General features: G+C 37.5%; 1 long non-coding RNA gene across 1 annotated transcript; it reads right to left on the bottom strand.

The window, feature by feature from the left end:
- Window positions 1-2,922: 2,922 nt before the first annotated feature.
- On the bottom strand, window positions 2,923-8,926 carry LOC139669518 (uncharacterized). Its single transcript, XR_011697278.1, has 3 exons — window positions 8,578-8,926; window positions 8,308-8,423; window positions 2,923-7,790 (listed from the first exon to the last, which is right to left on the bottom strand). It is a non-coding gene; the product is annotated as an uncharacterized lncRNA (long non-coding RNA).
- Window positions 8,927-9,519: the final 593 nt, after the last annotated feature.

The raw sequence follows: 9,519 nt of genomic DNA on the forward strand, positions 1-9,519 counted from the left end.
CAATATTATACTCTCCCTAGGCAAAATGGGGCACTGGGTTAATTTTTGCTATTGACCTTGGAAAAGTCTACACCCACCCAGAGAAACACAGTGCTGTGAGGTGTTGCTCTGCCTGAACTGAAGTCAGTTGGGTATCAGTATATTTTGAGACAATAGTAAAGGCAAAAACATAGCAACACCTGCTGCAAAATCACACTTGCTTGAGAATGATAATAGTGAACCTTAATCCAGCAGTTTATTGGCCACTTTCAGCATGAACTTTTGTCTTTGTTTTGGTGCTGTGGAATTGGAAAAAGGGATTTGGAGATTTTGCCATTCACACAGTGGTAATCGCTTTCTTGGACTTTAACATCAGAAGATACCATTTCATCATCTAGTCATGCTGCCCACACAAAACTGTAATAGTTCCTCTGGGTCTGCTTTCAAGAATAGTAGTGATGGATTATGTAGCAAACATCTTTTGAAATCACAGGCAATCTTGATCTTTAAAATTCTAGTAGAGAAAAATGCACACCTCTACTAGTGAATTCTTAATATCAAATATTTTTATGTTCTTTCTATTGATTGCATCTTACCTAAGGGTTCTTCCCCTGGATCTTGTGGAGGAAAGCTTAGGTCAGCTACTCAGTCCTTTTGCTATTCAATCCTCTAAGCCTTCACCAAGTCTAGAGGCTTCTGCTATACCTCCACACCACGCTGCTCTAACTCTCCTTTCTTTTTGTGTTTCTGCCTTATTTCTTCCACTTGATCAGTAATGTTTCAGGTAGAAAAGTGCTGTTTCTCTCTGATAATGAAGTTCCTTAAAAGTATACCTCTTTTTTCTATTTTGTATACACTTCATATAAGTATGTACGGATGTGGTCATCCTGTTTTCCTATGTAAATCACCAGGCAAAAGGAAGAACTAGATCTGAGCCTATTTAATGTTTTACCTGTTTGAACAGGATCTGTAAGCACTACTTATGAGTTATTAGTGGCAATTAATACTACTTCATTTTCCTCCCTCCTTTTGTCATCTGATCCCTTCTAAACAGTTGAACAACTGGTTTCTAACTTCTTAATCACACAAAACTTCCAAGCAGGATTAAGTAGCATTATGTAGAATTTACAGCAATGAGTGAGCAATTCTACTTTTTGTTCTATTTATTATATTGGTAAGAAGGCAGCTGCAACAGTTGGGGAATTTTGTTTGTTTGCTTGTATGTTTTGAGGTTTCCCAAATGAAACCAACATTTGGGTAAAATGATTAATCATTTATTAACCTAAGAAACTGACTGTGCAGTAAAGTTGGAGACCTGACAATGAGGGCACAGCAGCCTATGTGCTGCGTGTTATGTCACTCTCCTTCCGGTGAGGCTGGCCATACGCCAGAGCTGCTAGAGTTGCAGTATCTTCCCGAAGCTGTTCCTGAAACTCAGTAATGCAAGCCAGTAAACACCCAACAGCACCTGTTTCAAGCTGTTCTATTCTTTGCCTTGCAGGTACATCTAAAGTCAGCCATGGAAGGCACAAGTTAGCTTAATATACAGTATTTAGGTCAATGCATTGAAATGTGGCAGCTGTGAAATTAAGAAATATGTAAAACTGGAGCAAAGGGATGAACAACAGCACAGGTGCCTGATTAACTGCAGGCATTTTCGTGATCATGTTCATGACAAATTTCAGGAATCTTCTCTAAACAGTAAAAGCAAAAGTCTTGAGGGAAAAGTTCTCAAAAGATAGTTTCAGAATGATAAGGTATTGTACAACAAACAGGAGAACTTTCTGAATGTAGGAACTTTGCTGAAAAAATATCTCATTGTAGACTGGAAAGGGATTATGGGTTTTTGTTGTCTTTCACTCACTAATGTGACATACCTGTGTGAGATATTTACAGAGTAAAATGCATTAAAAATCAGAAAACAGGAAATTAACCTCATTCTGCCATTACTTTGGAATGTTTTAAATCAGGAAATAGTTCTGGAAAGAAAAAAGTATTCTGCTTAAAACTGTTGAGGCTTTTCCCTTTTCACTCTCCAGCTTCACTCAGAGGGGTCACCATTTATAAATTTGTAAGAAGTCAGGTTTAATATTTGCTTCATGTGAAAAGCAAATATCTTTCAAGATCACGTAACAAGGGAGAGTTTTTAACAGTTTCAGATCTTAGCTGTTTACGAAGTTATTGAAAGGGTTAAGTAGCATACCATCAGTCATGCATATGAAATTTGGAATGAGAGCAAGCAAGCGAATTTGAGGTTGTTCTCCTTCGGTTCATTCAAGGTTCACTGAACAGGAAAGTGAATTTTTATTATCACTTCCTGTGAAAAGAGCAGTTGACAGGACCCATCAGGGAACTGACAGAAACCTCAAGAGTTCTGAGCATGAAACCCAGAGTCCACTGCAGAGTTTCCATGACAACACACTCATTAAAATAAAAGGAAATTGTGCCTGATATTTACAGCTTTCAGCATACAGTTGAAAGCCTTGTATCTCGAATTTCCAAAGTATTTACACCTGGGACCGAAGAATACAGGCTGTCAAGAAATAAAGGGTACTTGTAACATTTATCTGTGAAAGTGGAAAGGTTGTTTGCAGGTTAGACAGCATACTTCAATTTCTTGAATTGTAGTGAACATTTCTTCTGTCTCTTCCTGCAGTGTGCTAAATAGTGAAATGGACTTAATATTAGCTTGAAAACAGTCTTATGGGAAGGTTTTTGTGAGAGCAGTTTTACTCTGACAGGGATATTCTTCCAAGAAAAGGGACTTACCTCTGAAAATAATAAAAATTAATTAAGCTACAAATATCTCAATTGCAGAAGATAAATCATCACTGATACTTTGTCAGGCTTGGTAGCAATCACCTATATTGTGTTAAAGAACTGCAGGTATGAAGAGAGACATTAAAAACAGAAGTTGTTTACTTGAGGTACTAAAGTCCATTTCTGCAACCATACAAGTGGTGAGGCTATAAAATTACTCTTGTTTATTTTCACATTAAAAAGAGTGAAACTCATACTGTTCAGTTAACAATAATCAAGTACATTGCTGCTAAAAGATATCACAACAAAGTTAAGGAAAAGTGAAGCATGTTACAAAAATATACAAGCACATGTAAATATACCTCAAATTACATAATTTCCCAGCATATGCATTAATTATCCATTTTACTGAGTCTTCATCTTCCCTGATTGTACAAGTATCTTTACAAAGGCTGCTCACCCAAACAAGTATCAAATTGCATTGCATGAATAATGTTTTGAGATGAATAAAAACATCAGTGAGGCATGTGTGTCAGCTGCTTGGAAGGATATGTTTATGCATGTGATTATATCAGAATTAGCCTGTTTATATCTTCTGATTTGGTTAATTGCCTGCAAGGTCAGACAGACTCCTCTCTTTCCCTGGTCTCAGTGCTTGGGCTTCGATTTCCTTTAGGGCTCATTCAGTACAGCAGCTTTGTTATTTTCCTTTTTACATCTGATAAGATGTAGTAAGACAGAGCTCAGCAAGCAATTGTTGTCCCTGCCTCTGAGGTGTCCTCAGTTATGTGCCCTCAGGGAAAGGGACACCTTTTGCTGTCCCCCCCAGTTCATCAAATTTAGCAATTTTCACAAACAATCCTTGAAGGAAGTTTGCAGTTCTGACTACCATGTCCAGACTTTGTAGTCTTCCTTTGCTACCTGTGGGTAATTTTGTTCCTGTTATAGGTGGCTGCTTTCATTTCTGTGGTTCAGGTGTCTTTCCCTTGCACACTAACACAACACTCTCTTCCCTCCAGCTTTCAAGAAACCTTCACTCTAATGTTTTGGTCATTGGTTAGTTGCAGATACAATATGAGCACTGTTTTGCATACTGGAGGAAGGTAGAAGTCCTCCTAGTTTCAGGACGGCCTTTTTCCCACCTGCATACTGACTCTGAATGAAATCACTTTGTCAGGACCTCCCTACAAGCACAGTTGCCAGTAATAAGTCCATAAACTCTTCAGCTCTTTATGTCAAAGTGCACTGCAGCACTGCCTACCAATTTTCTTCATTTCACCACCTTCTTACCTTACAAACCATAGCCACTGTATCCACCAAACAGATTAGAATGTACATAAGTCTTTCTTCCAGACTGACAAATGTGAACCTCTGGTTTCTCTGACAGGAAATATGAGAAAAGAGTACACTAAAGCTGTAGTGATTGAAAAGAGACTCAGGCAGTTCATAAAGTGCAATTCCAATCCTGAAATGTTCCACAAATCAGTTCTCACAAATCAGCAAATAACTTTTTCTCAAAGCAAAGATTCTTGGCAATGTTCTTCCATTTCTAGGTCCTGTACACAACAGGTTGTATCTCAGGACTTTCAGCTTCATTTCAAGACTTGAGTGATCTCTAACAGAGCTTCTGACAGTAAATTTTATTGGAGCTAAAAGCCCTGTAACCCTTTGCTTGATATTGGGGTTTTTTCCTCTCTATATATAAAAAAGCAGCATCAACTCCAACTTCAGTCAACATCAACTTCAGTCATAAGAAGTATATCCTTGACTTATGCTGGAAAAGAACAGGATCTGAACTTAGAAAGACTAAAGAAAAGTGATGAAAGTTAGTATGGGAAACCAGCTAGGGCAGTCATCAGAAGAAGAGGATCTTCATAAATACTATCCTTTTTATGATTCTGATTTTATTAAGACTCAGAAGGATATTTAGAATAAATTAAGTGAAATATTTGGTAGGCTGTTTCAAGTATTCAAATGTCTTTGAAAATATCAGAAACACTAATAGTGTTTTTTTAAATGTCCTTTAAATGCTTTTCAACACAGAATTCACTGGTTGTGTTGAGGGGAGTATAAAATATGCAAGAAATATATTGGTGAGAGAAAGAGAACTTTAGTACATGAGGCCATTTAGTACAGTTCAGGCTTTTAAAAAATTACTACTGTTAGTTGAAACCATTAGGTATCCCTTGAAAAATATTTTTACAAGTAACATCCAGCAGAGCTAGTACTAAAAAGCCAGTACTTTGTTTTTACAGTGATTCCATTGTCTCGATGCTGTAACTCACTACAGATTGAGTTTCTGTTTTCCCAGAATCATACATCAGTCTAGTGGAAGCACTTCACACACTGGAAAAAAAGGTTAGAAAGCTTTAAAAGGTGACACTGTCACAAAGAGATTCACTAGCAGTACCACATTACAGATGTTGATAGCTCCTTGAGCTTCAGTGTTGTCCTTACTGTTTGTTGCATACTGTTGACTAGCATGACCCACTCCATGGTGCTGGGGAGAAATTCAGGAATGTATACAGAGTGTCTTAATATATTTCTTATGGATTTGAAAGATTAAGTGTTTATAAAGATCTTGGATAAATTCTATTCCAAGCACTCTCATGGTGCTGGGAAGGTCAACAGATATTGTAAATGTTAGCAAATTTGTGGTAATGGACCTGCTGTACTGGCTGTAAGCAGACTTAGAGAACAAATGTAGTGGGTGTCGGCAAGGTCAGGTGCTCCTTTGCCAATTTGCCAACACCTTTGAAGAGTCCCTGTTTTGTCAACAGTCATCTGACTTTTCCTAGATTTGAGCTCTCTTTTTGTCAGAAGCATCATGTGCCAACACTCAGCCAGTCAGAAGTTGGTAATTAGCCTGTGCATACTATAGACATCCACATCTCAGTGAGCAACCACAGGTCTCATGGGTCCTGCTTTTCCATCTGTGTACAAAAGATTCTACTAAACACATCTATTCTTCTTTTCTTACTTCTCTATCAGAATAGCTGTCCACAGAAATCTCTGAAGTGATTTAACTTTGGGATATGGAAATTTTGGACCACAGAATGAATAAAAATATATAGGGGATAAGGATCAGAGGGGTATCACCATGACTAAAATGAGATGACACACACTTCATGCATAGAAATCCATCCATCCTGCCTTCAGTATCTTCTAGGGTGTTGTGGATGAGATCAGCATGTTTTCCTAGGATTTATTTCATGGAGTAGTGATTGGGCTGATGGACAAATTTGCCCACATTAAGCTGTAAATAAGTTAGGAATACCATTTGGATGTGCTTGTGTATAGTGCATGATTCCAAGATATAACAAAGTCCTGGGGTTACAGGAAGGTAAGGAAGACTTCTGCTGGGATTCCTGGAGGCTCAGCCTCTTCCCAGGGCTGCGAGTACAGGGAGTAGGAGGCTGTGAAAGTAGGGAGCTGTGTTAAGTTCTGCTGTCCCCAGAACTACACAACAGTAATTGTCATTTCATTCAATTTATTGGAGGACTGAGTGACTGAGTGACCCATCTCCTGCATTACTGGGTCAGAAAAGGAAGAAATTGGCTTGCTTAGCATCATCTTCTTGGAAAGGAAATTTTGGGGGGGTAATATATTGTGTCCAACAGTTTACATAAACTTTAAAAACTCTGTTGTGCATGAATTTATTTTTGAGTATATATATTGTTCTGGATGTGTTTTCAAAAGAAACTTTTGGAAGCTTTTATGGAAAATGCTGTATAGAAGAACCAACCATTCAGTTCTGGCTCACACTGACCGTAGGACAGCACAGCTTGAAAAGAGTACTGTTCAGAGGAATCAAAGAGATTGGGAGCTGGATATTAAACTCCAATACATTAAGTCAAAATTCTATCATTAATATTCAGTCTTAAAAATACTAAAACTGTCAATATTGTCTCCTGGTTTTCTGTATTTTTGAATAAACCCATAGACATCTGAGCTTTGTTTACTACTTTTTCTCTAATTTTTTTTCTTTTTGTTCATGAACTTAACATCTAACTAAACCTTTATTCACAGATGGGGACTAGTGCATGTAATTTTCAACACATTTCATTGTGCAGGCGCTGTGAAGAGAAGTAGTCCCCCTCCTTACATTATTTATGTCTTTCTCAGGCAGAGAGGTGAGACACATTAAATGGTTCGATAACTGTCTTCTATTTAAATGTGTCAGCAAGAAGAGTCTATTCTTTCCTGTACTTTCCATTCCCTGGTTCTCTGATTTTCTTCTGGCTGTCTTTGATCTATAAAGACACAGTCCTGTCTTCCAGAAATTGTGTCTTCAGCAGGAATAGTAGGTGAATGGGATCACATAAAATAAAACCTGATCTGTACACAATCCTAAAACTCAAACTGAATCAGAATAGCCCCAGCTGCTACAGTGGCTCTTTGACCTTCAAAATCAATGCAGCAAAAAAGTTATTACATATGTAAATTACATGAATGTCATTGTTAGTTAAGCACATTTGAAAGTATAAATATACACAAAGCAGTTTATTAAATTTCCCTCTGACCTGGAAGCTCAGAGTAAAACCAACTGCAAAATCATAGTGCAGATGCATCAGAATTCCCTGGCTTGGGGCAAGATCAACAGATGCAGCAAAACTTAGAAATCTCCTGTGGTGCTTTTGCTATTAGGGCCACAGTCCTTAAAAAACATACAGGAAAAAAGTGTTATTTTCTTGCTAATGACAGAATCTGTTTCCTGGTCAGCATCATGCTACAGTAAGTAGCCGACTCTTAACCCTTACACTTACCAATAAAGATTGCACTATAGTCAGTAATTATGATCTTCCATTTGGGAAAAAAAAATATTTTTCAAAGTTCAGTGCTCTATCAGATGAGAAAACCAGCAGTGAGAACTGTGTAACTGCACCCATTCTTCCCTGTGGCATGAAGACGTCTCTGGAGGTGGGTATGGCAGATGGTGTGGTCCCAGTGATGGGATTCCTTCAGCACTGTCCATCATAGATGTCTTCATAACTCATCAGTGTATAGAACGGTGGAACGCCTTTTTTTTATTTTGATGAATGAAAGTACAACTAATAAAACATAAAAATAATTTGAATAGAAAAAAATGTAATTTTATATTGCCTCATTTTACAATTTTTTAAAATTGTGTTTATAGAACCTGTTAACCAGCTTGATGCTTGCTACAGTAATTATATAACGATAATAACTGTAATCATTGTACTATGAAATGAACATCAGGAAAAAGGCTGTGCTAACAATAATCACTGGTACTGACAACCACTGGAGCACATAATCTAAGAAATCACTGAATAAATAACTGTAACACTGTGCTTGGATCAATAGTACAAACTGTTTGGTACTTACATAAGTGAAAAGAATGAGAGAAATTAATGCCATTGTTGTAAATCATTGATCAGATACCTTTTAAAAAAAGTGTCAAATAATTTCAAAACCTAAAATAAACCTTTGTGCCATAGTCCTTGTAATGAGCCATTGAAATCTGAGGTGTATCTTCAGCTGGTGTAAATAAATATAACTCCATTGAAGTCAATGGTATCATGCCATTTTAGATCAAGGACTAATTACCTTCAGTGTTGATAGTGAAGCCTAAAAGACACGATTAAATGGGTGTTTCACTTCATCTTTGATGGCAACTGCTGCCTGCATATTGTTTGGTTGAGCTGGAAGATTCAGAAAAGCTTCTGAAATAAGAGGAGAAAAAGTGCCAAATGGTCACAACAAAGTGAAAAATAGTAGAAACTACGTATCATAACTGAGAGAACAAGATGGAGAGGAGGGGAAGAGAGAGTGAGCTCACAGCAGGAATTTCAAAGGCACTTTTGTATATCTACTTACCATAAATAGCAGTGTGATTTTCCAAAGTTTTCACCTTTTGGGGTGGCCACATTAAGAACGCCTCAGTGTCTAAACTCCGTGCCAGAATGTGTGAGAGATTAAGGCTGGCTGGACGCTGACAAGTCACTGCAAGCCCACTGGCAGCTCAGTTTGGAGACATGCTGGCTCTCTTAGCACTTTTTTGGGCGGGGGGCAGGAAAAAGTTTAGTAGCACCCGACCTGAGGATATAGCTGTGTCTGTGGCATAGGCAGAATGAGAAAGAGACAGACCTGGAATTTAAAAAGCTGTGAAAATTAAACACCTTCCAACTTTAAGCAGCACTGTCTGTAGATTTAAAATCTGGGGTAATGCTCTGAAGTGCTAGCAGAGTGCACAAAGTCCCTTTGTGGATCCTGTTCCAAAGGTCTAAAGTGCCTAATGCACTTCAGCAGTTTTGTACTTAACGTTAATTTTGTAGCTCTGAAACCATCATAATAAAAACAAACAAACAAACAAACAAACAAACAAACAAACAAAGTTTAAGGAAGATAATTTGCTTACCAGCTCAATATGCTCATGTACATTCTTTGTGCAAGAGTGATATTAATCCAAAATCATATTTTATGTTAAAGGAATGTTTGTGTTTAAATATCTTAGACAGCTTCAATATTTTCAGTTACTGGCTACAATTAGATCTTAAATATAATTATTGATGGGACCAAATTTTTTAAAAAGTTACAATAAAATGGCAAAGAATTCAAGACCAGTGATGGAGACAACCAATTTTTAACTAATTTTTACAATGCCTTTTGTTGCAAATTATAGCTTTGTCAAGAAGAGCTCCTGTTAGCAAGTTTCCCTGCTAAAAGAAAGATCTGAAATGAAAGGGTTTATCATCTATGTAAAAAGACATCAAACTCTGACAGTGTCTTTCTACGACATGAAAGACAGTAGAGGCAGAA

This window comes from Pithys albifrons, chromosome 3 (genome assembly GCF_047495875.1).
Source record: "Pithys albifrons albifrons isolate INPA30051 chromosome 3, PitAlb_v1, whole genome shotgun sequence".
Lineage (NCBI taxonomy): Eukaryota > Metazoa > Chordata > Aves > Passeriformes > Thamnophilidae > Pithys > Pithys albifrons.